Consider the following 27,604-nt stretch of genomic DNA (forward strand, 5'->3'; position numbering starts at 1 on the left):
GGGATTCTGTGCCTCCATTTGTCATTGGGACCTCAGAATGAGGAGTAGACATTGCTTCATGTCTCCTTCCAGAAGAGGAATTTTAGCAACACCCTGGTACTCTATAAAAGGGACAGAGAAGTGTTGTGGTTTGCTCTGAAGTTACTGTATTTTGATGCTAATTCCACTGCCCTAAGGACAGCTGCCTAGTCAAGGACTCAGGATAGAAAGAGGCCTGTCATTGGAGGAGAAGGAAGGATGGGCGGGAGAGAAGTTTGAAGGAAGAGGAGGAGACTAGGAGGAGAAGAAGAAGACGGAGAGAGGGGAGAAGCCATGGCAGGTGATGTTAAGATTCTGCTCTGTGTCTTTACAGGTTGTTATTAATGTTCTCAAGGGACGGATAGTACCAGGCTTTGTATGTTTAAGTGGGCAATAATATCTTACCAGTTGGATCTAAGATTATTGTGTTGTGTGTTCTTTTATGTGAGGGTTTGTGTGTAGAAAAGTGTGCGGCTGGGCTGTGTTTCCGCCAAGATACCTAACAGATATCTTGGGACACCGTGGCGTAGACCTAGCAGGACAAAAGACCACAATACCTTTCTATTTTATATATATTTTTACAACAACAGAGAAGAACAGAAAAGCAAAACAGCTTTGCTGGTTAGTATTTGTCCTGTTGACACAAACTAGAGTGACCTGTAAATAGGGAACATTAATTGAAAAGCTTCCCTCTGAGTGGCCCAAGGGTATATTTGTGAAGGCAAGTAGTAGTAATAGGAGGAGGAGGAGGAATGATTGATGAGTGGATCCATCTCGACATGGGTAGTGCCACCCCTGTGCTGGCAGTCAGTGGGGGCTGAGCAAGCCATAAGGAGCATGCCAGTAAGAAGCATTCCTTTGTGGTTCCTGCCTCCACTCTTGCTTAAGTTCCTACCCTGACTTGCCTCGATGTTTAACTCTTACTTCCTAAGTTGCTATTGCTGGTGGTTATCAAAACAAACAAACAAAAAAAAAAAAAACAAAAACAAAAAAAAAGCAAACTAAGACACAGCCCAAGAGAAAAACATCGTATCCATCAGAATAGCTAAAAGATGAACTATTTCCAATCAATGTTACTATTGTTTTTTTTTCCCTTAATATGAAAATTTGAAGAGTGGAAAAGAAAATCCAGAAGCTCATCCATAAAGAGAGAATGTTTTGTTAGGGTCTGAATCTCTCCCAGCAGAAACTTCAGCAGGAGGGTTTCAAGGCTTCCCCAGGCATTTCTGCCGGATGACTGTAAGTACCCAATTTGATGATGTTACCTTTTTGCTTATAGCGGTTCTTTTCCCTGGGAGCCTTACCAGAGGGAACCGTGCTGCACCTGAGAGTCTTAATCAGAAGCTCCAGCTGGCTGCTCCAATGGGACCTCCCCAGTCAATTTCTGCTGGAAGTTTCTATCAGACTGTTGGCTGATGTTACCTTTTGTTAGCTCTCTCTGTTGGGATGTTATAGTTGTCTCTGCTAGATGTTGCAAGCACCCTAAGTGATGATGCTTAACTGTCGGTCTGCTGCTTTCTGTTACTGCTATTTGTTCTTTTACATTCGCTTGCAATATGCTTTATTATCTCACTAATCTGAACGCAGAGCATTCTCTGGACGGTACAGAACACTATCTCCCCATCCCCACTGCCACAGACCACCTTTCTTCCTCTCTTGGCTTCCTAGACCAAGATACTTTTATTCTGCCACTACTAAACATTAAAACCCCAGGCTTGGGGCTGGAGAGATGGTTCAGTGGCTAAGAGCACTGACTGCTCTTTCAGAGGTCCTGAGTTCAAATCCCAGCAACCACATGGTGGTTCACAACCATCTGTAATGGGATCAGATGCCCTCTTCTGGTGTGTCTGAAGACAGCGACAGTGTACTTACACATAATAAATAAATCTTTAAAAAAAAAAAAAAAAAAAACCCAGGCTCTTCCGCATTTTGACCTGGAAACTTGGGTGCAAAGTTCTCAGGGTCCCAAAGCCTTTGCCTCAGACTTAGAGTTACATCACATACATACCTAATTCTGAGATCTTTGGATTTGAACTGAGTCGTGATGCCAACATCCCAAGTTCTCTTATCTGCCAGACAGGCTGAGAAAAATATCTGAGTAAAAATAGAAACAAAAGGTAATATATACTTGATGACACCATCCATACATAACTCTAGAAGATGCAAACTAGTCTAGAAAACAGCTCAAGAATTTTCTTAACAGGTAAGCATGAGCCTGTCATGCAGCCTGCTAGCCCTCTCCAAAAATAAAAACATACACAAATACGTTTAAAGCATTTTTCATAGTATCTTATTTGTAATAACCCAAAGGCCTATCAAGGGGCAAAGAGATTTAAAAAAAAAAAGTGGGATCTACCAATGTAATGGTAAGCTATTCAGCAATAAAAAGGATGGATATTCAATACACACAGTGATATGGAGATAATCGTATTATGTGAGAAGAACCAGGCATAAGCAATAATGAATATAGGATTCCCTTTATATTGACTTCTAGAGAGTGCAAACTAATCTGTAATGGCAGTAAGTCAGTATTTGCATGAGTGAATATAGGGTTCCTCGTGCCCTACTTAACCTGTCGATCCATATGCAAAATAAATCTTGTCACTCTTTTGAGCCAATGACAATTTTGGGATAATTTTCTGCTCAATTGAATAAACTGGAACCATTCTGCCCCTCTGTGGAGCCTAGAAATCAAGTGCTGTAGCAGGGTTAGTCTTCCATACAACTGTGGAGACTCATGCCTTCATTCTTCCCACTCCATCACAGAGCTCCAGCGCTCCCTAGAACCATCCTCCCATCACAATATACTATGTCCTGCCAAATACCCTTAGGTTCTGCTGAGAACTGAACTTACGCTCACCCTGCTCCCAAGTAAGTTCATTATCTAAAGAATTAGTTTGCTTTCATTGACGCATTTGGCCATATTTTAAAATATATTTATTTATTATATATATGAGTACACTGTAGCTATCTTCAGACACACCAGAAGAGGGCGTCAGATCTCTTTACAGATGGTTGTGAGCCACCATGTGGTTGCTGGGATTTGAACTCAGGACCTCGGGAAGAGCAGTCGGTGCTCTTAACCACTGAGCCATCTTTCCAGCCCCTTGGCCATATTTTAAATGAGACTTTATACAGACACACAAACTTATCCCAGAAATCAGTTAAACCTGGCAAATTCGGAGGAGGCAGATCAGCCCCTCCCCATTGCTCTGAGAGGACCACTTTTGATCTGGTCCAACAGCAATAACCAGAAAGCAAGCTAATTCCATAGAGTACATTTCTATTTCTTGGTTGTTTGGAAGCAGAAATTTGGCGTCATTATTTGTTGGATGAACGGATGCAGGTTGCTCTGCTTGATGAAGCGTCCACTGGGTTGTAATATGACTACAAGTCAACAGGGCCGTAGACATTCTGATGTTCTCACGCTCCGCTTTAACAGTGAGGATGCTGTGAATAAGTGAACTGACATAGTAATTTTACCTGTGACTAAACAGCATGCATAGTTTCTGAGGTAACCTTTTCCTCACATTGTGTGAAGGTGTGTCTCTGTATTTTCAGTTGTTAATTCTATACCACAGAGAATGAATGCTGACAGGATTCTGGCATTGTCTTTCTATGGTCCATCACTGGGTTTTCTATTTTGTAAATATTCTTTCTTCCTCACCTGCCTAAAGGCAATTTAGAATCATATCAAACATTGTCTTGCTGCTGATTGGTTATAATAAAGATGTGACAGCCAATAGCTGGTCAAGAAGTAGGGAGCAGAACTTCCAGGCAGAGAAAGTGATGGGGGTGGAGGGAGAAAGCAGAAGTGGGAGATTCGGAGGGTAGATGTGGAAAAGAACAGACACAGACCACAGCAGAGAGCAAGGTATAGAAATAGCCATGTGTCGAGTTGTAGGCAAGGTAAGTTAGATGAACTAGCTGGGAGACTGCCCTAGCAAAAGGCCTAAGCTTTAAACTATATTAGAAGCCACTGTGTCATTATTAATACTACTGGCAGGTCTGAGAAAGTTCTGCTATACATAATAATTTTTCCTGTGACCAAATAGTATCCATGTAAGTCTCAAGAGATGACTTTCTCAAGGAGGGTATCAGGACTGAGGACTGATACATAGTACACACTGAGTTCTTCGTAGGTTCTTGAAATATTATCATTAACACCACCGCTGTCCACCACTGTCTACCACTGTCCAATACTGTTGTCCACCACTGTCCATTACTGTTGTCCACTATTGTTCACCACTGTCCACCACTGTCCATTACTGTTGTGCACTATTGTCCACCACTGTCCAATACTGCTGTCCACCACTGTCCATTTCTGTTGATCACTATTGTCCACCAGTGTCCACCACTGTGCACCACTGTCCATCATTGTCCACTATTGTCCACCACTGTCCACTACTCTTGTCCACTGTTGTCCACAAGTGTCCACCACTGTCAACCACTGTCCATTACTGTTGTCCACCACTGTCAACCACTGTCCATTACTGTTGTCCACCACTGTCCACCACTGTCCATTACTGTTGTCCACTATTGTTCACCACTCTTCACCACTCTCCACCATTGTCCACTACTGTTGTCCACCACTGTCCACTACTGTTGTCCACCACTGTCCCCTACTGTTGTCCACTACTGTCCACCACTGTCCAGCACTGTCCACTACTGTTATCCACCACTGTCCATTACTCTTGTCCACCACTGTCCATCAGTGTTGTCCACCACTGTCGATTACTGATGTCCACCACTGTCTACCACTGTCCACTACTGTTGTCCACCACTGTCCCCTACTGTTGTCCACCACTGCTGATTACTGATGTCTACCACTGTCCACTACTGTTGTCCACTCCCATCCATTACTGTTTTTCACCACTGTCCACTACTGTTGTCCACCACTGTCCATTACTCTTGTCCACCACTGTCCATTACTCTTGTCCACCACTGTCTACCACTTTCATCCACCACTGTCCACTACAGTTGTCCACTACTGTTGTCCACCACTGTCTACCACTTTCATCCACCACTGTCCACCACTGTCCACTACAGTTGTCAACTACTGTTGTCCACCACTGTCCGCCACTGTCGTCCACCACTCTATACCACTGCCCACTATTTTCCACCACTATCTACCACTGTCCATTACTCTCATCCATCACTGTCCACGACTGTCCATTACTGTTGTATATTAAGACCACTGATGGGGCTGGGGATTTAGCTCAGTGGTAGAGCGCTTACCTAGGAAGCACAAGGTCCTGGGTTCGGTCCCCAGCTCCGAAAAAAAGAACCAAAAAAAAAAAAGACCACTAACTGCTCTTCCAGACGTCCTGAGTTCAATCCCCAGCTACTACATGGTGGCTCATAACCATCTATAATGGGATCTGATGCTCTCTTCTGGTGTGTCTGAGGACAGAGACAGTGTGCTCGTATAAATAAAAATAAATTTAAAAACAAAACACTACCTCCACAATAAATTATGTCTTTGGTCATGTATACCTAGATGGTAGTACATATGTATAAGTTTGTGTGTGTGTGTGTGTGTGTGTGTGTGTGTGTGTGTGTGTGTGTGTGTGGTATATATGTTTGTATACGTTGGATATATGGTTCTTGTCTTAGTTGTGTTTCTATTGCCATGAGACAAAACCCCATGACAACTTATAAATGAAAGTATTTAATTGGAATTATGGTTTCAGATGGTTAGTCCATGATGGTAGATAGAAGGAATGGCAGCAGGAACAGTTGAGAGTTCATATCTTGATCCATAAATACAAGTCAGAGAGAGCAACGGGAACTCAGTGAGACTTTTGAAACCTCAAAGCTCACCTCCCAGTGATCACAAACTGGGGACCAAACACTCAAATGTATGAGCCTAGGGGGGACCATTGTCATTCAAAGCACAATAGCATATATGCATGTACATGTTGGAGTATGAACTAAATGTATATAGACATGTGCACATGAGTATGGAGGCCGAAGGTTGATATTAGGTGCCTTACTTAATCACTCTCCATCTCATTTTCTGACCCTGAACCTGCAGCTAGACATTTGACTAGACTATCTGAGCAGCAAGTCCCAGGAATCTGCCTGTCTCCACCTTGTTAGTTCTGGATTAGAGACATACAACACAATGTTTGCATCTTTACACAGGCACTAAAACTTGAACTCAAGTCCTAATTCTTATTCAGCAAGCAGTTTACCCAGTGACTCAACTCCCTAGCCCCATCATTGGGCTCTTTGACCAGGCACCTACCATTGAACTTAGAAGTCTAAAATAGAGGTGTTATTAAAAATGACAAATACTCCTCCACATGCATGAAAAAGGAAAAGTTAAATTGCCTAGAACTGTTAGTGAATGTTTCAGTATTTTTCACACTTTTTTAAGAACACATTTTTGCCAAGAGTATAAGTCACTTTCACATATCTCTGACTACATTAGTTGCCATGGTTTTCTAGCTTTCGCTACTTCTGGAATAAACAACCCATTAGATTTATGCCATTGTTAATTTGCCTCTTTGTACAGTATGGATGGATGGTTTGTAGCCTGAAAACCAGCATGAGTTATCCTAAGAGCCCCATAGAGAGGAGCTGGCTCAGTAATGTTGTCTTAACAGTATGTATAACAAGGTCAGTTCTATTTGGAAGGCAGGGCTTCATTATAAGGTAAGTATTCTTTCTAATTAAGATGTCAATGTTACGTGCTTCCATGCCTGTTAAAGACAGATGATTCTGTTAATTGTAAATGTTAGTGTTATCTTGTGTACAGGTCCCTTTTCTTTCACAGTTAATATAAAAATAGCCTAGTGTTACCCCTCCCAACCCCATAAACTTCAAATCAAAATCATATTCTCTTTCAGTGTCATGGAAAACAGCACCCAAAATCTTTCTGTAGGGATCTTCCCACCCACCTTCGTTTCTAACACAGGCTCACCATGTAATTCTTGCCAGAACCTGAAGGCAGAGGCTCCATTCATCTATCTTTGTAATGCCAGCACCTACCATAAGGTAAGCAGGCAGACAAGTATTCTCTCTGAATAGTATACAATAGGTTAATACAAACTCCCTATACCTGAGTGTATGAAGCTTTTAAACATGTTGAAGTAAGTGGAACTAAAATATTTGTCAAATTAATAATAATTATACCATTGTTATTTTTCCTGTGTGTAGCGATCACAAAGAGAAATTTAAAAGGTCTGAAAAGAGAAGAGAGGCAAAAGATGTATTTTCTATTCAATTTCGTATGAGGAAGAAGAAGCATGTGCAAGAACTATTAATAACAATCTTTCAAATCATAAGGCAAAAATCTCATCTGTGACTTTTTTTTTAACTCTCTGCTCACAGCAGGAGTGAATTGTGGTGCTGTGCTCAGAACACTCACTCATCTCCCCCCACCTCTCCTCCTTATTACCACACTCTTCAGGTGATGTGTGTGTTAGTTACCATCCTCGTATCTCTGGCAGATTGCCTGACAAGAAGTAGCTTAAGGGAAGAAGGGTTTATATTGTAGCTCACTGTTTTAGTTGATACAGTCAATGATAGCGAGGAAAGCTGTTGGCAGGTGAAGGAGGCTGCTCGTCACACTGGGTCCACAGTCAGGATGTACAGGGCGATGGATGCCACTACTCAGTCCAGGACACCGCCCCCCCAGCCTGTGGAATGGTGCTGCCCACACTTAAGGTAAGCCTTCCCATCTCCATCAACCTAATCTAGAAATTCCTTCAGAGATGGCCCAGAGATTCGCTTCCATAATGCTCCTAGATTCAAGCTGACAATCTAGAGTAACCTAACGATTTGAAAACATTACCTCCAGAATATATATAGTCCTTGCTCCTCTCAAGGACAGTACTTTACGCTACAAGACACCCAGAACTTCCCTTAACAGAGCACTTACTGTAGTATACACTAATTGCTGGCTTAATTTTTATACCTCCTATTAAATTAAAGTCCACGAAGCCATCTTGGACTTGCACTTGGCCAGGTCGGGTGAATTGCTGCTCTAGGTTTGGGGCACAGCAGGCATGACATGAATATTCTACACAGACTCACGTGCCCACCAGAGCACATTGGAAGAGCCTCAGCAGGAAACAAAGCAGAATAGCGTTGAGTGCCAAACTGCTTGCCAGTCAGTGTAGTTGGACCCAAAAAATCAAAATCTCCATACTAAATATTTAACTCGGAGACTCTGTCCATTGTATGTGGAAGGGACTCAGTAGTAAGTCCCAGAGAAAGCAAAAGTCGGGAGATGATACAATGTTTTCTTCCTACCCTTAGTTCCCCACCCCCATGACACATTTTAATAGAGTTGCTAACAGAAGAAGCAGCTGCCTGACTTTCCTCCCGTTCTGTTCTCCTGCCTTCTGCCTGGTAGGTTCCTCAAGAGGAGCTGACAATAGCCAGGAGAGGAATGAAGAAAGGGCATGGCTAATGCCTGCTTCAGCTTTCAGTTGTCAGTTTCTGACACAGGATCAGAGTCATGCCCCAGGCTTGAACAACCCAGGGAGCCAGTACTTGGGCTCCATAACTCCCATCCTGGGCCCCCTGCCTGCATCTCCCCCTAAGAACGGGGCTGTTATGGGACATGAGGTCCAAGTCTGTCAGCATCACTGGGTGTCAACCTACCTGGACAGCTGCTGAGTGTGTGACTCTGAGCTGCCAAGTTACTGCTGGGATGCAGAAATAAAACCGGTGTTGCACTTTTCAATGGAAACACGCCTGTTTGATCTGTATTAGCCAAGACGGCTTTTTCTACAGGCTTGTCACTGCATGTGATGCCTTTATTACACACACAGCCTCTGGCAACATGGGCAAGGCTGAACCTTTGCCCAAAATCAAGAGGATGCCAAAACATGAAAATATGAAGCAGGAAGTTGATGTAGAAGGGGTTATACAAATGTCTGACTTGATGGGTCTATCAGCAATTTCCACCTGGGCAGAAAACCTAAAGGGATACCAATGTCATCATCTATTTCCTTCTCAAACTCTACCTTTCTTTATCCCTGATCCCCAAAAGCATCCGCTCCATCAAAACCCAACCTGATCCCACCACATCACAGTACTAATGAGTATGGATTCTGGCAGAGAGGTGGTTCAAGCATTCCACAATACCTTCCGTTTCCAAGCTGAGCACAGAGAAGTTGCCACTCCAATGACAAACACTTGTATCTGGGTACTCCCAGCTACCCCCAGGTGCTTCATAGCACTCTCAGTTGGAGAGTGACACTTTCGGATCCAAAACAGCTGCTCCACTGAGAGCCCCTCAGAAGAGTGTCTCTGCTAAAAGCCAACATTTTATGGTGATGCCTACAGACTTTAAAAGCACACTCCAAAAAGACAGCCTTCCAAACAACAGGGGCTTCCTATTGCAGATCTTAGGAAGTCAAGATGGGGCCAAGACTGCCTGCAATTCTCAGGTTCTTCATTCAGCACAGTTGGAGGTAAAGTCTTTTTGTTACAAACAAGATGCGCCTTTCTTAAAGCAGAGGTGAGAAACTTAGGATAGAGTAACTTGTTTAGCTCTTGCCAAGAGCCTAAGTGTGCTTCTCTCTCTGAGCAGAAAGATACCGGTGGGTAGCCACCAATGCTTCCGCCTGGCTTGAATTCACATTTGGGGACAGTTGGAAAAAAGAATGATGTTAAATCCTATTGAATTCACACTTGGGGAGGTATGAAAAGTACGGCTCATAATGGACCTTGTTAGGACTAATTCAGTCTCATGAAGAATAATGTGTCTGATTTTAAACAGGTAATTCAGGTTCTCCGTAGAAATAGAGACAAGCATAGGAAAAGGAAAATCTATTCTCCCATTCTCTCTCTCTCTCTCTCTCTCTCTCTCTCTCTCTCTCTCTCTCTCTCTCTGTGTGTGTGCGTGTGTGTGTGTGTGTGTGTGTGTTTCAAGTTCTGAGTACTATTTTTTAACCAGCATTTTAATTATTAAAGCTACTCTGAGTTGATAGTGTATATATTTTTAAAATACAGAAGTATCATTTTTTAATTATAATAAATCTTTCTTCTCTTTTCTTGCATGTTTTCTTTATTTACATTTTAAATGTTATCCTTTTCCCAGTTTCCCCTCCAGAAACCCCCTATCTTATCCCCCTCCCCCTGCTTCTGCTCCTATGAGGGTGCTTCCTCACCCACCCACCTACTCACACCTCCCTACCCTGGCATTCCCCTACACTGGGACATGGAGCCTTCACAGGACCAAGGGCCTCTCCTCCCATTGATGCCCAACAAGGCCATCCTCTGCTACATATGCAGCTGGAGCCAGGGGTCACTACTCTTTGGTGGTGGTTTAGTCCCTAGGAGCTCTGGGGGATCTAGTTGGTTGATATTGTTCTTCCTATGCAATTACAAACCCTCTCAGGTACCTCAGTCCTTCTCTATCTCCTCCATTGGGGACCAAAAATATCATTTTTTTAGTAGACCCTTGCTATATTCTCCCTTAATCATCATGATGATTAAATTATTTATTTATATTGTTTTGTAATGTGTGTGGATGTACACATACCTCAGTGCATGTGTGCAGGTTTGAGAACCACCTTTCAGGACTCAGTTCTCTTCTTTCACCCTGTGGGATCCAAGGTCAAACTCAGGTCCTCAGGGTTGGCAGTGAACACCCACTGAGTCGTCTCACTAGCACCCCGTGTGGACTATCGGGGTTATTGGATTTGTTACTAATAGATCCACTGTTAGGATTTACCGTTTTATAAATGGAGAGACAGAGATCTAGGGAGATGGATGCTCACTTCTGCTTCTCCCTTCCGGACCGTCCCCTTCCCTGCCCTCCCTCCAAGCAAACAGAACAGTGCTTTAGTCACCATGTCAGAACTCCACAAACCAGCCCGGCCTGGACACAGTGAGATCAGCCCTCAGGGGCACTTGTAGGGTTCACTAGGCCAGGACAGAGCAGGTATGTATGCCTAAACACAGCCTCAGGTTCCAGGCACACCACCTGCTGCCCTGCTGCCCTGCTGCCCTGCTGCCCTGCTGCCCTGCTGTGCTACCTATATCAGTGTTGGACCTGAGTCAGGTTCCTGGGACCATGGGTCATACAAGGAACAGAGTACAGCCACTCTCTGAGTTTTGCTAGGACCAGAAATTGCATTGACTATAATTTCTCTTTACTTAGGGCTATTTGGTCTTCTTTCCTGAATTTGATACTTTTATGGGATTTTTTTCTCTCCCGTTTTTCTTCTTTCCTGCTGTTTTTCATTTCTGCTTGTCTTTGTAATGGACTAGTCTCATTCTTTTTTTTTCTTTTATTGGATATTTTATTTATTTATATTTTAAATGTTATACCCTTTCCCGGTATAACCTATCTCATCCCCTCTCCCCCTGCTTCTGTGAGGGTGCTCCCTTACCCACCCACCCACTCCCTCCCACCTCCCCGCTCTGACATTCCCTTACACTGGGGCATCAAGCCTTCACAGGACTAAGGATCTCTCCTCCCATTGATGCCTGACAAAGCTATCCTGTGCTACATATGTAGATGGAGCCATAGGTTCACCCCTGTGTTCTCTTGGGATGGTGGTTTAGTCCCTGGGAGCTCTGGGAGCTCTGGTTGGTTGATATTGTTGTTTTTCTTATAGGGTTGCAAACCCCTTCAGCTCCTTCAGTCCTTTCTCTAACCCCACCACTGCGGACCCTGTTCTCAGTTCAATGGCTGACTGCAAGCATCTGCCTCTGTATTTGTCATGCTCTGGCAGAGCCTCTCAGGAGACAGCTGTATCAGGCTCCTGTCAGCATGTACTTCTTGGCATCAGCAATATTGTCTGGGTTTGGTGGCTGTCTGTATATGGAATAGATCCCCAGGTGGGGCAGGCTCTGAATGGCCATTCCTTTGGTCTCTGCTCCAAACTTTGTCTCCATATCTCCTATGAATATTTTTGTTCCCCCTTCTAAGAAGGTTTGAAGCATCCACACTTTGATCTTCCTTCTTCTTGAGATTCATGTGGTTTGTGGATTGTATCTTGGGTATTCCAAGCTTTTGGGCTAATATCCACTTATCAGTGATTGCATACCATGTGAGTTCTTTGTGAATGGGTTACCTCACTCAAGATGATATTTTCTAGTTCCATCCATTTGCCTAGGAATTTCATGAAGTCATTGTTTTTAATATCTGAATAATATTCCATTGTGTAAATGTACCACATTTCTTGTACCCATTCCTCTGTTAATGGACATCTAGATTGTTTCCACCTTCTGGCTATCACAGATAGCACAGGACTGGTATAGCTGGGTCCTCAGGTAGTACTATGTCCAATTTTCTGAGGAACCTCCAGACTGATTTCCAAAGTGGCTGTACCAGTCTGCAATCCCAACAATAACACAGGAGTGTTCCTCTTTCTCCACATCCTTGCCAGCATTTGCTGTCACCTGAGTTTTTGATCTTAGCCATTCTGACCGGTGTGAAGTGGATTTTCAGGGTTGTTTCAATTTGCATTTCCCTGATGACTAAGGATGTTGAACATTTCTTTAGGTGCTTCTCACCCATTCGATATTCCTCAGTTGAGAATTCTTTGTTTAGCTCTGTACCCCATTTTTAATAGGATTATTTGATTCTCTGGAGTCTAACTTCTTAAGTTCTTTGCATATATTAGGTATTAGCCCTCTATCAGTTGTAGGATTGGTAAAGATCTTTTCCCAGTCTGTTGATTGCAGTTTTGCCCAATGACAATGTCCTTTGCCTTACAGATGCTTTGCAATTTTATGAGTTCCCATTTGTCCATTCTTGGTCTTAGAACATAAGTGGCTGGTGTTCTGTTCAGGAAATTTTCCCCTGTACCCATGGGTTTGAGGCTCTTACCCACTTTCTCTTCTATTAATTTCAATGTATCTGGTTTTATGTGGAGGTCCTTATCCACTTTGACTTGAGCTTTGTACAGGGCGATAAAAATGGATTCATTTGCATTCTTCTACATGCTGACCTCCAGTTGAACCAGCACCACTAGTTGAAACTGCTGTCTCTTTTCCACTGGATTGTTTTAGCTCCTTTGTCAAAGATCAAGTGATCATAGACTTGTGGATTCATTTCTGGCTCTTCAATTCTGTTCCATTGATCTACCTGCCTATCTCTGTACCAATATCATACAGTTTTTATCACTATTGCTTTGTCTTTTTATTGGGGAATTGAGTCCATTGATGTTGAGAGATACGAGGGACCAATTATTGTTGTTTCCTGTTTCATTGTTAGAGGTAGAATTATGTTTGTGTGGCTCTCTTCTTTTGGATTAGTTGAAAGAAGATTGCTTTCTTGCTTTTTCTAGGGTGTATTTTCCCTCCTTGTGTTGGAGTTTTTCATCTATTATCCTTCATAGGGCTGGATTTGTGGAAAGATGTTGTATAAATTTGGTTTTGTCATGGAATATCTTGGTTTCTCCATCTATGGAAATTGAGAGTTATGCTGGATATAATAGCCTGGGCTGGCATTTGTGTTCTCTTAGGGTCTGTATGACATCTGCCCAGGATCATCTAGCTTTCATAGTCTCTGGCGAAAAGTCTGGTGTGATTCTGAGAGGTCTGCCTTTATATGTCACTTGACCTTTTCCCCTTACAACTTTTAATATTCTTTCTTTGTTTAGTGCAGTTGGTGTTTTGACAATTATGTGACTAGAGAAATTTAATTTCTGGTATGATCTATTTGGAGTTCTGTAGGCTTCTTGTATGCTTATGGGTAACTCTTTCTTTTGGTTAGGGAAGTTTTCTTCTATGGTTTTATTGAAGATATTTACTGGTCCTTTGAGTTGGGAGTCTTCACTCTCTTCTATACCTATTATCCTTAGGTTTGATCTTCTCATTGTGTCCTAGATTTCCTGGATGCTTTGGGTTAGGATCTTTTTTGCATTTTACATTTTCTTTGACTGTTGTGTCAGTGTTTTCTTTTTTTTTTTTTTCTTTTTCTTTTTTTTAATTAACTTGAGTATTTCTTATTTACATTTCGAGTGTTATTCCCTTTCCCGGTTTCCAGGCCAACATCCCCCTAGCCCCTCCCCCTCCCCTTCCTTATGGGTGTTCCCCTCCCCATCCTCCCCCCATTGCCGCCCTCCCCCCAACAATCTAGTTCACTAGGGGTTCAGTCTTAGCAGGACCCAAGGCTTCCCCTTCCACTGGTGCTCTTACTAGGATATTCAATGCTACCTATGAGGTCAGAGTCCAGGGTCAGTCCATGTATAGTCTTTAGGTAGTGGCTTAGTCCCTGGAAGCTCTGGTTGCTTGGCATTGTTGTACATATGGGGTCTCGAGCCCCTTCATGCTTTCCAGTTCTTTCTCTGATCCCTTCAACGGGGGTCCTATTCTCAGTTCAGTGGTTTGCTGCTGGCATTCGCCTCTGTATTTGCTGTATCCTGGCTGTGTCTCTCAGGAGAGATCTACATCCGGCTCCTGTCGGTCTGCACTTCTTTGCTTCATCCATCTTGTATAATTGGGTGGCTGTATATGTATGGGCCACATGTGGGGCAGGCTCTGAATGGGTGTTCCTTCTGTCTCTGTTTTAATCTTTGCCTCTCTATTCCCTGCCAAGTGTATTCTTGTTCCCCTTTTAAAGAAGGAGTGAAGCATTCACACTTTGATCATCCATCTTGAGTTTCATGTGTTCTAGGCATCTAGGGTAATTCAAGCATTTGGGCTAATACCCACTTATCAATGAGTGCATACCATGTGTGTTTTTCTGTGATTGGGTTACCTCACTCAGGATGTTATTTTTCCAGTTCCAACCATTTGCCTATGAATTTCATAAAGGCATTGTTTTTGATAGCTGAGTAGTATTCCATTATGTAGATGTACCACATTTTCTGTATCCATTCCTCTGTTGAAGGGCATCTGTGTTCTTTCCAGCTTCTGGCTATTATAAATAAGGCTGCGATGAACATAGTGGAGCATGTGACTTTTTTATATGTTGGGGCATCTTTTGGGTATATGCCCAAGAGAGGTATAGCTAGAGAGGTATAGCTGGATCCTCAGACAGTTCAATGTCCAATTTTCTGAGGAACCTCCAGACTGATTTCCAGAATGGTTTTACCAGTCTGCAATCCCACCAACAATGGAGGAGTGTTCCTCTTTCTCCACATCCTCGCCAGCATCTGCTGTCCCCTGAGTTTTTGATCTTAGCCATTCTCACTGGTGTGAGGTGAAATCTCAGGGTTGTTTTGATTTGCATTTCCCTTATGACTAAAGATGTTGAACATTTCTTTAGGTGTTTCTCAGCCATTCGGCATTCCTCAGCTGTGAATTCTTTGTTTAGCTCTGAACCCCATTTTTTAATAGGGTTATTTGTCTCCCTGCAGTCTAACTTATTGAGTTCTTTGTATATTTTGGATATAACCCCTCTATCTGTTGTAGGGTTGGTAAAGATCTTTTCCCAATCTGTTGGTTGGCGTTTTGTCCTAACCACAGTGTCCTTTGCCTTACAGAAGCTTTGCAGTTTTATGAGATCCCATTTGTCAATTCTTGATCTTAGAGCATAAGCCATTGGTGTTTGTTCAGGAAATTTTTTTCCAGTGCCCATGTATTCGAGATGCTGCTAGTTTTTCTTCTATTAGTTTGAGTGTATCTGGTTTGATGTGGAGGTCCTTGATCCACTTGGACTTAAGCTTTGTACAGGGTGATAAGCATGGATCGATATGCATTCTTCTACATGTTGACCTCCAGTTGAACCAGCACCATTTGCTGAAAATGCTATCTTTTTTCCATTGGATGGTTTTGGCTCCTTTGTCAAAAATCAAGTGCCCATAGGTGCGTGGGATCATTCCTGGGTCTTCAATTCTGTTCCATTGGCCTATCTGTCTGTCTCTGTACCAATACCATGCAGTTTTTATCACTATTGCTCTGTAATACTGCTTGAGTTCAGGGATAGTGATTCCCCCTGAAGTCCTTTTAGTGTTGAGGATAGTTTTAGCTATCCTGGGTTTTTTGTTATTCCAGATGAATGTGCAAATTGTTCTGTCTAACTCTTTGAAGAAATGGATTGTTATTTTGATGGGGATTGCATTGAATCTGTAGATTGCTTTTGGTAAAATGGCCATTTTTACTATATTAATCCTGCCAATCCATGAGCATGGGAGATGTTTCCATCTTCTGAGGTCTTCTTCAATTTCTTTCTTCAGTGTCTTGAAGTTATTATTGTACAGATATTTTACTTGCTTGGTTAAAGTCACACTGAGGTTCTTTATATTATTTGGGTCTATTATGAAGGGTGTCGTTTCCCTAATTTCTTTCTCGGCTTGTTTCTCTTTTGTGTAGAGGAAGGCTAATGATTTATTTGAGTTAATTTTATACCCAGCCACTTTGCTGAAGTTGTTTATCAGCTTTAGTAGTTCTCTGGTGGAACTTTTGGGATCACTTAAATATACTATCATGTCATCTGCAAATAGTGATATTTTGACCTCTTCTTTTCCGATCTGTATCCCCTTGATCTCCTTTTGTTGTCTGATTGCTCTGGCTAGAACTTCAAGAACTATATTGAATAAGTAGGGAGAGAGTGGGCAGCCTTGTCTAGTCCCTGATTTTAGTGGGATTGCTTCAAGTTTCTCTCCATTTAGTTTAATGTTAGCGACTGGTTTGCTGTATATGGCTTTTACTATGTTTAGGTATGGGCCTTGAATTCCTATTCTTTCCAGGACTTTTATCGTGAAGGGGTATTGAATTTTGTCAAATGCTTTCTCAGCATCTAATGAAATGATCATGTGGTTTTATTCTTTCAGTTTGTTTATATAATGGATCACGTTGATGGGTTTCCGTATATTAAACCATCCCTGCATGCCTGGGATGAAGCCTACCTGATCATGGTGGATGATTGTTTTGATGTGCTCTTGGATTCGTTTTGCCAGAATTTTATTGAGTATTTTTGCGTCGATATTCATAAGGGAAATTGGTCTGAAGTTCTCTTTCTTTGTTGGGTCTTTGTGTGGTTTAGGTATAAGAGTAATTGTGGCTTCATAGAAGGAATTCGGTAGTGCTCCATCTGTTTCAATTTTGTGGAATAGTTTGGATAATATTGGTATGAGGTCTTCTATGAAGGTCTGATAGAATTCTGCACTAAACCCGTCTGGACATGGGCTCTTTTTGGTTGGGAGACCTTTAATGACTGCTTCTATTTCCTTAGGAGTTATGGGGTTGTTTAACTGGTTTATCTGTCCCTGATTTAACTTCGGTACCTGGTATCTGTCTAGGAAATTGTCCATTTCCTGCAGATTTTCAAGTTTTGTTGAATATAGGCTTTTATAGTAAGATCTGATGATTTTTTGAATTTCCTCTGAATCTGTAGTTATGTCTCCCTTTTCATTTCTGATTTTGTTAATTTGGACGCACTCTCTGTGTCCTCTCGTTAGTCTGGCTAAGGGTTTATCTATCTTGTTGATTTTCTCAAAGAACCAACTTTTGGTTCTGTTGATTCTTTCTATGGTCCTTTTTGTTTCTTCTTGGTTGATTTCAGCTCTGAGTTTGATTATTTCCTGTCTTCTACTCCTCCTGGGTGTATTTGCTTCTTTTTGTTCTAGAGCTTTTAGGTGTGCTGTCAAGCTGCTGACATATGCTCTTTCCTGTTTCTTTCTGCAGGCACTCAGAGCTATGAGTTTTCCTCTTAGTACAGCTTTCATTGTGTCCCATAAGTTTGGGTATGTTGTACCTTCATTTTCATTAAATTCTAAAAAGTCTTTAATTTCTTTCTTTATTTCTTCCTTAACCAGGTTATCATTGAGTAGAGCATTGTTCAACTTCCACGTATATGTGGGCGTTCTTCCCTTATTGTTATTGAAGACCAGCTTTAGGCCGTGGTGGTCTGATAGCACACATGGGATTATTTCTATCTTTCTGTACCTGTTGAGGCCCGTTTTTTGACCAATTATATGGTCAATTTTGGAGAAAGTACCATGAGGAGCTGAGAAGAAGGTATATCCTTTTGCTTTAGGGTAGAATGATCTATAAATATCTGTTAAGTCCATTTGGCTCATGACTTCTCTTAGTCTGTCTACATCTCTGTTTAATTTCTGTTTCCATGATCTGTCCATTGATGAGAGTGGGGTGTTGAAGTCTCCTACTATTATTGTGTGAGGTGCAATGTGTGTTTTGAGCTTTAGTAAGGTTTCTTTTACGTATGTAGGTGCCCTTGCATTTGGGGCATAGATATTTAGGATTGAGAGTTCATCTTGGTGGATTTTTCCTTTGATGAATAGGAAGTGTCCTTCCTTATCTTTTTTGATGACTTTTAGTTGAAAATTGATTTTATTTGATATTAGAATGGCTACTCCAGCTTTCTTCTTCTGACCATTTGCTTGGAATGTTGTTTTCCAGCCTTTCACTCTGAGGTAGTGTCTGTCTTTGTCTCTGAGGTGTGTTTCCTGTAGGCAGCAGAATGCAGGGTCCTCGTTGCGTATCCAGTTTGTTAATCTATGTCTTTTTATTGGGGAGTTGAGGCCATTGATGTTGAGAGATATTAAGGAATAGTGATTATTGCTTCCCGTTATATTCATATTTGGATGTGAGGTTATGTTTGTGTGCTTTTCTTCTCTTTGTTTTGTTGCCAAGACGATTAGTTTCTTGCTTCTTCTAGGATATAGCTTGCCTCCTTATGTTGGGCTTTATCATTTATTATCCTTTGTAGTGCTGGATTTGTAGAAAGATATTGTGTAAATTTGGTTTTGTCATGGAATATCTTGGTTTCTCCATCTATGTTAATTGAGAGTTTTGAAGGATACAGTAACCTGGGCTGGCATTTGTGTTCTCTTAGGGTCTGTATGACATCTGTCCAGGATCTTCTGGCTTTCATAGTTTCTGGCGAAAAGTCTGGTGTGATTCTGGTAGGTCTGCCTTTATATGTTACTTGACCTTTTTCCCTTACTGCTTTTAATATTCTTTCTTTATTTTGTGCGTTTGGTGTTTTGACTATTATGTGACGGGAGGAGTTTCTTTTCTGGTCCAATCTATTTGGAGTTATGTAGGCTTCTTGTATGCTTATGGGTATCTCTTTCTTTAGGTTAGGGAAGTTTTATTCTATGATTTTGTTGAAGATATTTACTGGTCCTTTGAGCTGGGAGTCTTCACTCTCTTCTATACCTATTATCCTTAGGTTTGATCTTCTCATTGAGTCCTGGATTTCCTGTATGTTTTGGACCAGTAGCTTTTTCCGCTTTACATTATCTTTGACAGTTGAGTCGATGATTTCTATGGAATCTTCTGCTCCTGAGATTCTTTCTTCTATCTCTTGTATTCTGTTGGTGAAGCGAGTATCCACAGCTCCTTGTCTCTTCTTTTGGTTTTCTATATCCAGGATTGTTTCTATGTGTTCTTTCTTGATTGCTTCTATTTCCATTTTTAATTCCTTCAACTGTTTGATTGTGTTTTCCTGGAATTCTTTCAGGGATTTTTGTGATTCCTCTCTGTAGCCTTCTACTTGTTTATTTATGTTTTCCTGTGTTTCTCTAAGGGAGTTCTTCACGTCTTTCTTGAAGTCCTCCAGCATCATGATCAAATATGATTTTGAAACTAGATCTTGCTTTTCTGGTGTGTTTGGATATTCCGTGTTTGCTTTGGTGGGAGAATTGGGCTCCGATGATGCCAAGTAGTCTTGGTTTCTGTTGCTTGGATTCCTGCGTTTGCCTCCCGCCATCAAATTATCTCTAGTGTTACTTTGTTCTTCTATTTCTGACAGTGGCTAGACTGTCCTATAAGCCTGTGTTTCAGGGGTGCTGTAGACCTGTTTTCCTGTTTTCTTTCAGCCCGTTATGGGAACAGAGTGTTCTGCTTTTGGGCGTGTAGTTTTTCCTATCTACAGGTCTTCAGCTGTTCCTGTGGGCCTGTGTCCTGAGTTCACTAGGCAGGTCACTTGGAGTAGGAAGGTTTGTCATACCTGTGGTCCCGAGGCTCAAGTTTGCTCATGGGGTGTTGCTTATGAGCTCTCCGTGGGGGCAGCAACCAGGAAGATCTGCGCCGCCCTTTCCGGGATCTTCCGTGCACCAGCGTTCCAGATGGCGTTTGGTGTTTTCCTCTGGAATCAGTAATGTGTGCAGAGTGCAGTCTCTTCTGGTTTCCCAGGCGTGTCTGCCTCTGTGAAGGTTTAGCTCTCCCTCCCACGGGATTTGGGTGCAGAGAACTGTTTATCTGGTTGGTCCCTTCAGGTTCCGGAGGTATCTCAGACACAGGGTACCCGCTGCTGCTGTGCCCTTATCCAAGGGAACCCAGAGGCCGTATACAGTTTCCTCTTGGGCCAGGGATGTGGGCAGGGGTGGGCAGTGTTGGTGGTCTCTTCTGCTCTACAGTCTCAGGAGTGCCCACCTGTCCAGGCGGTGATGGATCTCTCCCACGGGGTTTGGGAGCAGCGAGCTGTTCCGGGCAGGGATCCGCGGGTTTTTGTGTCAGTGTTTTCTATGGTATCTTCTGTCCCTGAGATCCTCTCTTCTATCTTGTATTCTGTTGGTGATGCTTACATCTGTGACTCCTGGTCCTTTTCCTAGGTTTTCTATCTCCAGGGTTGTCTCCCATTGTGATTTCTTTATTGTTTCTATTTCCATTTTTAGATGCTGGATGGTTTTGTTCAATTTCTTCACCTGTTTGGTTGTGTTTTCCTGTAATTCTTTAAGGGATTTTTGTGTTTCCTCTTCCTCAACAAGGGCTTCTACCTGTTCGCCTGTGTTGTCCTGTATTTCTTTAAGGAAGTCATTTATGTCCTTCTTAAAGTCCTCTAACATCATCCTGAGGTGTGATTTTAAATCAGAATCTTGCTTTTTCTGGTGTGTTGGGGGTATCCAGGACTTGCTGTGGTGGGAAAACTGGATTCTGAAGATGCCAAGTGGTCTTGGTTTCTGTTGCTTAGGTTCTTGCACTTGCCTCTCACCATCTGCTTATCTCTGGTGTTCGCTGGTCTTGCTGTCTCTGACAGTGACTTGACCCTCCTGTAAGTCTGTGTGCCAGTACTCCTGGTAGACCAGCTCTCTCCTGGAGGGATCTGGGTACTGAGAGCTGTGGAACAGGGTCAGCTTCAGGCACAGACAGAAACCAGAAGGATCTATTCTCATTCTTCAACTCCCTTTGTCCACTCTACCTCTGTCCCTGTCTTGCCCCAGCCTCCCCCAACAATGAACCACTTCTTAGCCTTGTTTAAGTAGGTGCCACGTGTATACAATAGGTTCTCCTTTTCTCTTGGTCTAACATGCTCATTCAAAGTTATTCCTAGCATGTAGAAAGGCCAATGATACCTAAACTGACAAATAAATTCTCCCTTGTACAATAAGGGGTGGGGAAAAATCATCCCATCTGCCAGGCATCTTCCTGACTACCAGTCTATCCATATTCTTTCCCCATGACTTCTAGCTCTCAGTTAACCCCAGTGTAACAGAAACCAATATGCTATTGTGCTAAAAAGGTCTTTCATAGGCCTCCCAGGCAGTGTTTAGCTTCACCACATGGGTTATACTCCATAAATGCAAATACTTGCAATGTGTGCAAAAAGAACACAATGTACCCTGAAGGTACCATCTGGCATCAGCCCTGCTTAGGTGTTGCTGTTGTTTCATTCACTTTACATCCCAATCCCTGCCACCACCACCACCCCGTCATCCCCTCCCACAATTCCCCCCCACCTCTTCTCCTCTGACCTGTTGCCCCACCCCTGGATATCCCCCCCCTACCCTGGCACATCAAGTCTCTGCCAGGCTAGGTGCATCCTCTCCCACTGAGGCCAGACAAGGCAGCCTAGCTAGAAGAAAATAGCCCACAGACAGGCAACAGCTTTTGGGATAGCTCCTATTCCAATTGTTTGGGACCTACACGAAGACCAAACTGCATATCTGCTACACATGTGTGAGAAGGCCGAGGTTCAGCCCTTGTATGTTTTTTGGTTAATAGTTCAGTTGCTGAGAGCCTCAAGGATCCAGGTTAGTTGACTCTGTTGATCTTCCTGTGGAGCTCCTATCCTCTTCAGGACCACAATCCTTTCCCCTATTCTTTTATAAGACTCCCCAAGCTCCATCCACTGTTTGGCTATGGGTCTCTGCATCGGTCTGAGTCAGCTGTTGGGTGGAGCCTCTCAGAGGACAGGCTTGCTAGATCCCTATCTACAAGCATAACAGAGTATCATTAATTGTGTCAGAGATTGGTGCTTGCCCATGGGATGGGTCTCAAGTTGGACCAATCACTGGTTGGCCATTCCTTCTGCTCCACACCCACCCCTGTATTTCTTGTAGACAGGATAAATTTGGGTCCAAAGTTTAAGGGTGGATTGTTGTCTCTATTGCTGCACTGGGGCTCCTGTAGGAAGTGGCTTCTTGAGGTTCCACATCTCCAATGCTGTGAGTCACAGCTAAGGTCACCCCCTAAGCTTCAACCATAACAAGTGAAAGAAGATGGTGAGAAATGTTGGGGACCACAATGTGCCTCCCCATCCCAGGTCTCTGTCACATCTTCAAGATGCCCCCTTCCTCCCCACCCCCATCAGTTGCAGATTTCCTTTCATTCTCAACCTAGATGTCTCTCAACTGAAGAATGGATAAAGAAAACGTGGTAATCTGCACAATAAAACACGATTCAGCTATTAAAACAAAGACATCATGAATTTTGCAGGCAAATGGATGGAACTTGAGACTATCATCCTGAGTGAGGTAGTCCAGTCCCATAAGGACATGCATGGTATGTACTCACTTATAAGTGAATATTAGCTATAAAATATAGGATACCCATGTTAGTCCACAGACCCAAAGAAACTAAACAAGAAGGAAGGCTCAAGTAAGGGTGCTTAAGTCTCACTTAGAAAGGGGATAAAATAGTCATAAGAGCTAGATGGAGAGAGGGAAGTAGATGAGAGTATGGAGAGGGGAATTGGGGTGGGGTCAGGATTAGGTGTAGGGAGGGACAGAAGAGATGGCCATGAGAAGGGATGGCACTGTTAGTTTTAAACAAAGGCCCAGGTATTCCAAAGCAACTCCCTGGCAGTCCAACCTGCTACCTCAAAGCAACACTGCCTTCCTTTTCACTTGTTATAGTTGAAGCTTAGGAACACTGTCAGGAATTTACAGAGTGAGAGATGTTTGGGGACCAGAATGCAATTTCTTTTGTCTTCTGGAATGACTCGCCAGCAAGGCTTTGGCAGGGGTGAGGGGGTGGGAGTGGGGTGGGAGGCTCCTTTTCAATTTATTGCATTCCCAATGTCTCTTTCTCTGTTTTTCTGTCCCCTTCTAGACCCCTAATTTTAGACACAAAGAGATGTAAATCCAATATTCCAATGATTTTCAAAAAGGCTGATGGCTAATTCCAACTGACAACTGGACTGGAATTAAGGAATGCCTAAAAGCGTGGGAAAGCAGGATTTGGGTGTGTGAAGGTATCTTCAATTCAGACCTGTGCACCTCTAGCAGCACAAACATCCGTATCATGGCGGAATAAAGCATCCAGCTTACATTAGAGCTATGCGTCTCTCACTGGCTCCAACTCCAGACAATGATAATGGCAACTGTGCTCTGCCCTGAGCTAGGGAGGAATTTCAGATAATTTTCTCAAGGATGACAGGAATGGGCAAACTATTTCAGAATGCAAATAACCTCGTGGAAGTCTGAGTACACAGGGTGAAGGCAAAGCCTACAGAGAAATCAGAAGGGCCACTGATTTGGGAAGGTCTCAAGCAGGTAGGAGGAAGAGGCAGCGTGTTAAAGAGCCAGCACTGGTTGTAAAAACAGGCAAAAAGTAAATTCTTCCAAGTAGGAGTCTCCCAAAACACAGAGACAGGAATCTTTCTAAAATCCTCCTACATGAAAACTCACTCAAATAAGTACTTCTTAGGGGAATGGATGAATGCAGGAAAAGCATTTGCAGGCTAAAAGCCCACATCACACAGAGGTTGCCTCCTGACAGGATACTTGTTAAAAGAATCCATTTGCAGCTACAATATTCAGGGTCGGTAATTTCTCAGAGTAAGGTTAATGGAAACAAAACAGAATTCGGGGCACTTTTTTTTTCCAACCAGTATGCAGAAATATAGGCCAAAATACACCCTGTTGGCATATCCTCAGGTGACAGACTACAAATTGTTTTTTGAGATATTCTTTCTTAGGAGTGTTGGCAATGGACTCAGTGGAGAGGAGAGAAAGTCCAGTGTGGGAGGCACATTTGTATGTGAGGTTGAGCAGATGGACTCCATGGCTTCTAGTCACTTCTTGCCTGGGTTGCAATGGTTGTGTTTGAAGGCAGAAAACATGGACATAAATAAATCAAGTGGCTGGAAAAACTTTCCCAGATCAGCTTCTGTTCCCCAAACACTGTTCAGGGAAAAAAAGATATGTATGCTTGTCACAGACTGACAGACACTGGGGAAGTCTGAGTAAGAATGGAGCTATTAAAGTTGATGGCTGTGTTCTGATCTTCGTTCCTTGGAAAGGAAAACTGAGTAAAGGACCAGCTTGTGGTTCATTGTCCAGAGAAACCAAACTTTCTGGGAACATGAGAGACAATAGAGACCAAGCAAGATGGCAAGAGAGAGACTGTAAGAACCACAAGATATTGTAGCTCTGGAGGTTTGGAACAAAATGAAAGCTCAAACACAGGGCTAGGGTGAGCCTTTCCAGAAGGAAATGATAAGGTTAGCCATTTAAATTATTTTTGGAAAAAAAATACGCCAGTGTCCTCACAGTAGCTGCCATGTGTCATTCGGCTGAAGGTGCTGATGGTTCAGGTTGAGCATGGATGGATTTTATTGTTCCAGGTTCAGGGCTAAAGGTTGTACAAGTAACATGTTCTTCAGTCATTCGAGCATCTCGCTGTCTCTACCAAACCCACAGTTAAAGAAATAAGATCTAAAATGATGGAGCTGGTTTAGTTGGGGGGAAAAAGCTTGGATACAACTGTGAGGACATGAATTTAGATTCCTGTCACCTATACAGAGATTTTGGTGTGGCACATGCCTATAATCTCAGCAGTGGGGAGGTAGAGACAGGAGAGTCCTGGGTCCTGCTGGCCAGACAGTCCAGCTAATCAGAAAGCTCCAAGTTCAGTGAGAGAGCCTATTTATCTTTAAACTAATAAGTAGAGAAATGATTAAGAAAGATATACAAAGTCAAACCCTAGCCTACACACACACACACACACACACACACACACACACACACACACACACACATGTATGTACACAAAACACACCAGGATAGGGATGGCCGGGAAATGTTTATGGAGAGTTGATAGACGGCAAATTGTCTCTGCTAATTAAACCAGAGAATAAAAAAAGTACACAAGCCAGGGAGCTGCTCGGATCATCATGGCTCCCTCTTACCCTTTTCTTAAAGAGAGTGGGGTGGGTGGTGTTCATCTGTCTGATCCCCTTTAATGAACAACACTGTGGGGTTAGCACCAACTCATACTGTAGGAATCGGCACTGAGAACAGCATAAGCAGGTTTAGTATAAGGGCGTTGTTTGTTATGTTACACACAGCGCCTTCTTCACGGATTATAAGGGGTATAATTCCTGGTCTTGGTACCATCGATTGTATGACTCCTTCCCTTTATGTTATAATAGTGGGACAGTAAATATGGTGTTGATTCCCTGTCTACTTCTAGAAAGCTCCAGAACATATTTGTTGCCCAACTTCACTTCATTCTTCATTGTTAAACTTAATTATGTGGTTATGCTTTATTTTTATCATAGTATACAATTTTGTACATTATTTTAAACCCTTTTTTACAAGGCCAGGTACGTATACATACATACATGCATGTATACATATACACAAGCATACATACATACATATAAGCATGTATACATACATGCATGCATGCATACATACATACTACTTATAAGTGGAAAATGCCAAATCTCAAAAACAGTATAAGCTGTAAGAGTTTCATGTACGCTTAATTGAAATTAGTGAAATTCTTGTTCCTAGTTAATACTACTTCTTGTTAAAATTTATAAGTAACCCAGTTTTTCTACTTCTCATTTTTATTAAGAAAATCCATTTCAACTTGCCAGAAACTTAAATTTCTTTATTTCTCAGAGGAGGAACCAAGCCTTCTGCTTTCTATGGAACAACTTCTCCATCTATTGGCCCGATTTAATATAGCAAATATTACCTTGGAATGAAATGATTCCTTGTAACTCTATGGAGACATGCTCTTCATCGTGTCTCTCAAAAACAACCCCTCTGCTGTCTGTAATTAAATACATTTCCCAGCCTAAAGCCTTTCTGCCTCTGGGAGTTTATAAATCTATAACACAAAGCCAAGGAGATGCTTAGATCACCGTCTCTACCTCTTAAAGAAAGCCAAGCCGGATTTCCCACGAATAAGATAACAAAAGCATGAAACAGAATTGTGCATAGATCTAATGGAGAACAACTTAAAATTTGAGAATCATTTTAAATCACGTTCTAAAGGCTTAATGGAACACTGGATATGTCAACATGACAATACTCACTTTCAGAACTGGTTATGTGTGACAAATCAAATGGGGAGTCAAAAGGGCCAATAGGTTTCATGATTACGCATCAGAGACTAATGCCACACACTGAACCTGAACCAGTCTCGCCATTCCATTCCCAGAAAGAAAGCTTCACCCTCGAGGGATGTACTCCCTTCTGACAAGGTAAGCCTATCTTGGCTTAAACAAAATGTCCTTGAAATTCCTGTGATGTCCACTCTGTGTGACTCTCTGTCTCTGTAGTGTCATATGGGATACCTTACTCTTCAGACCTGAGATTGAAATCCAGCTCTTCAGGGCTAACGAGATGGCTCGGTGATTTCTAAAAGCTGACTGCTATTGCACAGGAACTGTGCTGCCAGCACTGATATTCGGTGGCTCACAGAGATCTAATGTTCTGTTCTGATACCCACATGCACACATACCTGCCCTCCCAACACACACACACACACACACACACACACACACACACACACACACACACACACACAAATAAAAACAAATCTTTAAAACAAACAAAACAAAGCTAGCCAGGTAGTGGTGGCATCCACCTTTGTTCCCAGCACTCAGGAGGCAGAGGCAGGGGATCTCTGTGAGCTCAAGGCCAACCTGGTTTCAGGGCTACACAAAGAAACCCTCCTCCAGTTAACCTTGAGCCAGTCACTTCTCCCTCCTCATGAGTTTCTTTCTTCATCTAGTAATTGTCTCCCTGTGTTAAGTAAGATGCTTTTTAAAAAGTAAACACCACTAAACAGGTACTTGACAAAGGGTAGCTTTTTGCTGGAAGTTACCGTCATTGTAAGAAGAAAGAATTTTGCTGTTTTCCCATTAGCCTCTTCTTCACTAAATCTCTGACCTAAAAAAGGAAGAAAAAAAAGAGTCTATGAGGACCCAAAATTGTAAGGTTCCATAACTGCAAGAAACAATAAGACTCCCATGAAGATTCTGAAGGACAGAAGCAAAAACAAATGGAAAGTAAGTCCCTTCCTTCTCCAGTCTCACCTGAGCCTCACCCTCTACTGTCAGAGCCTCACAAAGAGCACACAGCACAGCACACAAGAGAGCAATGGGTCCCAGACACAGCAAGGCAAGAGAGAAGGCAGAAGGGTGACCTTGCAGGGAAAGACATCAGGTTTGTTCTCCTTGAAAGACCAATAAGATAAACCTGGGGACCGGGTTGGCCATGTGAAGGGCTTGGGAGTC

General features: G+C 42.6%; 1 long non-coding RNA gene across 3 annotated transcripts; it reads left to right on the plus strand.

Moving 5' to 3' along the window:
* Window positions 1–279: 279 nt before the first annotated feature.
* Window positions 280–23,621, plus strand: LOC148005747 (uncharacterized). Of its 3 annotated transcripts, XR_015620799.1 has the most exons (7): window positions 280–319; window positions 1,132–1,257; window positions 6,873–7,020; window positions 7,183–7,692; window positions 8,384–9,449; window positions 22,564–22,629; window positions 23,179–23,621. It is a non-coding gene; the product is annotated as an uncharacterized LOC148005747 (long non-coding RNA). The 3 variants fall into 3 exon arrangements; XR_015620798.1 differs by lacking the exons at window positions 22,564–22,629; window positions 23,179–23,621 and having other exon boundaries at window positions 8,384–10,032; XR_015620797.1 differs by lacking the exons at window positions 22,564–22,629; window positions 23,179–23,621 and having other exon boundaries at window positions 280–352; window positions 8,384–10,031.
* The last annotated feature ends 3,983 nt before the right edge of the window (window positions 23,622–27,604 follow it).

Source organism: Rattus norvegicus, chromosome 5, assembly GCF_021556685.1.
Source record: "Rattus norvegicus strain SHRSP/BbbUtx chromosome 5, alternate assembly SHRSP_T2T, whole genome shotgun sequence".
Lineage (NCBI taxonomy): Eukaryota > Metazoa > Chordata > Mammalia > Rodentia > Muridae > Rattus > Rattus norvegicus.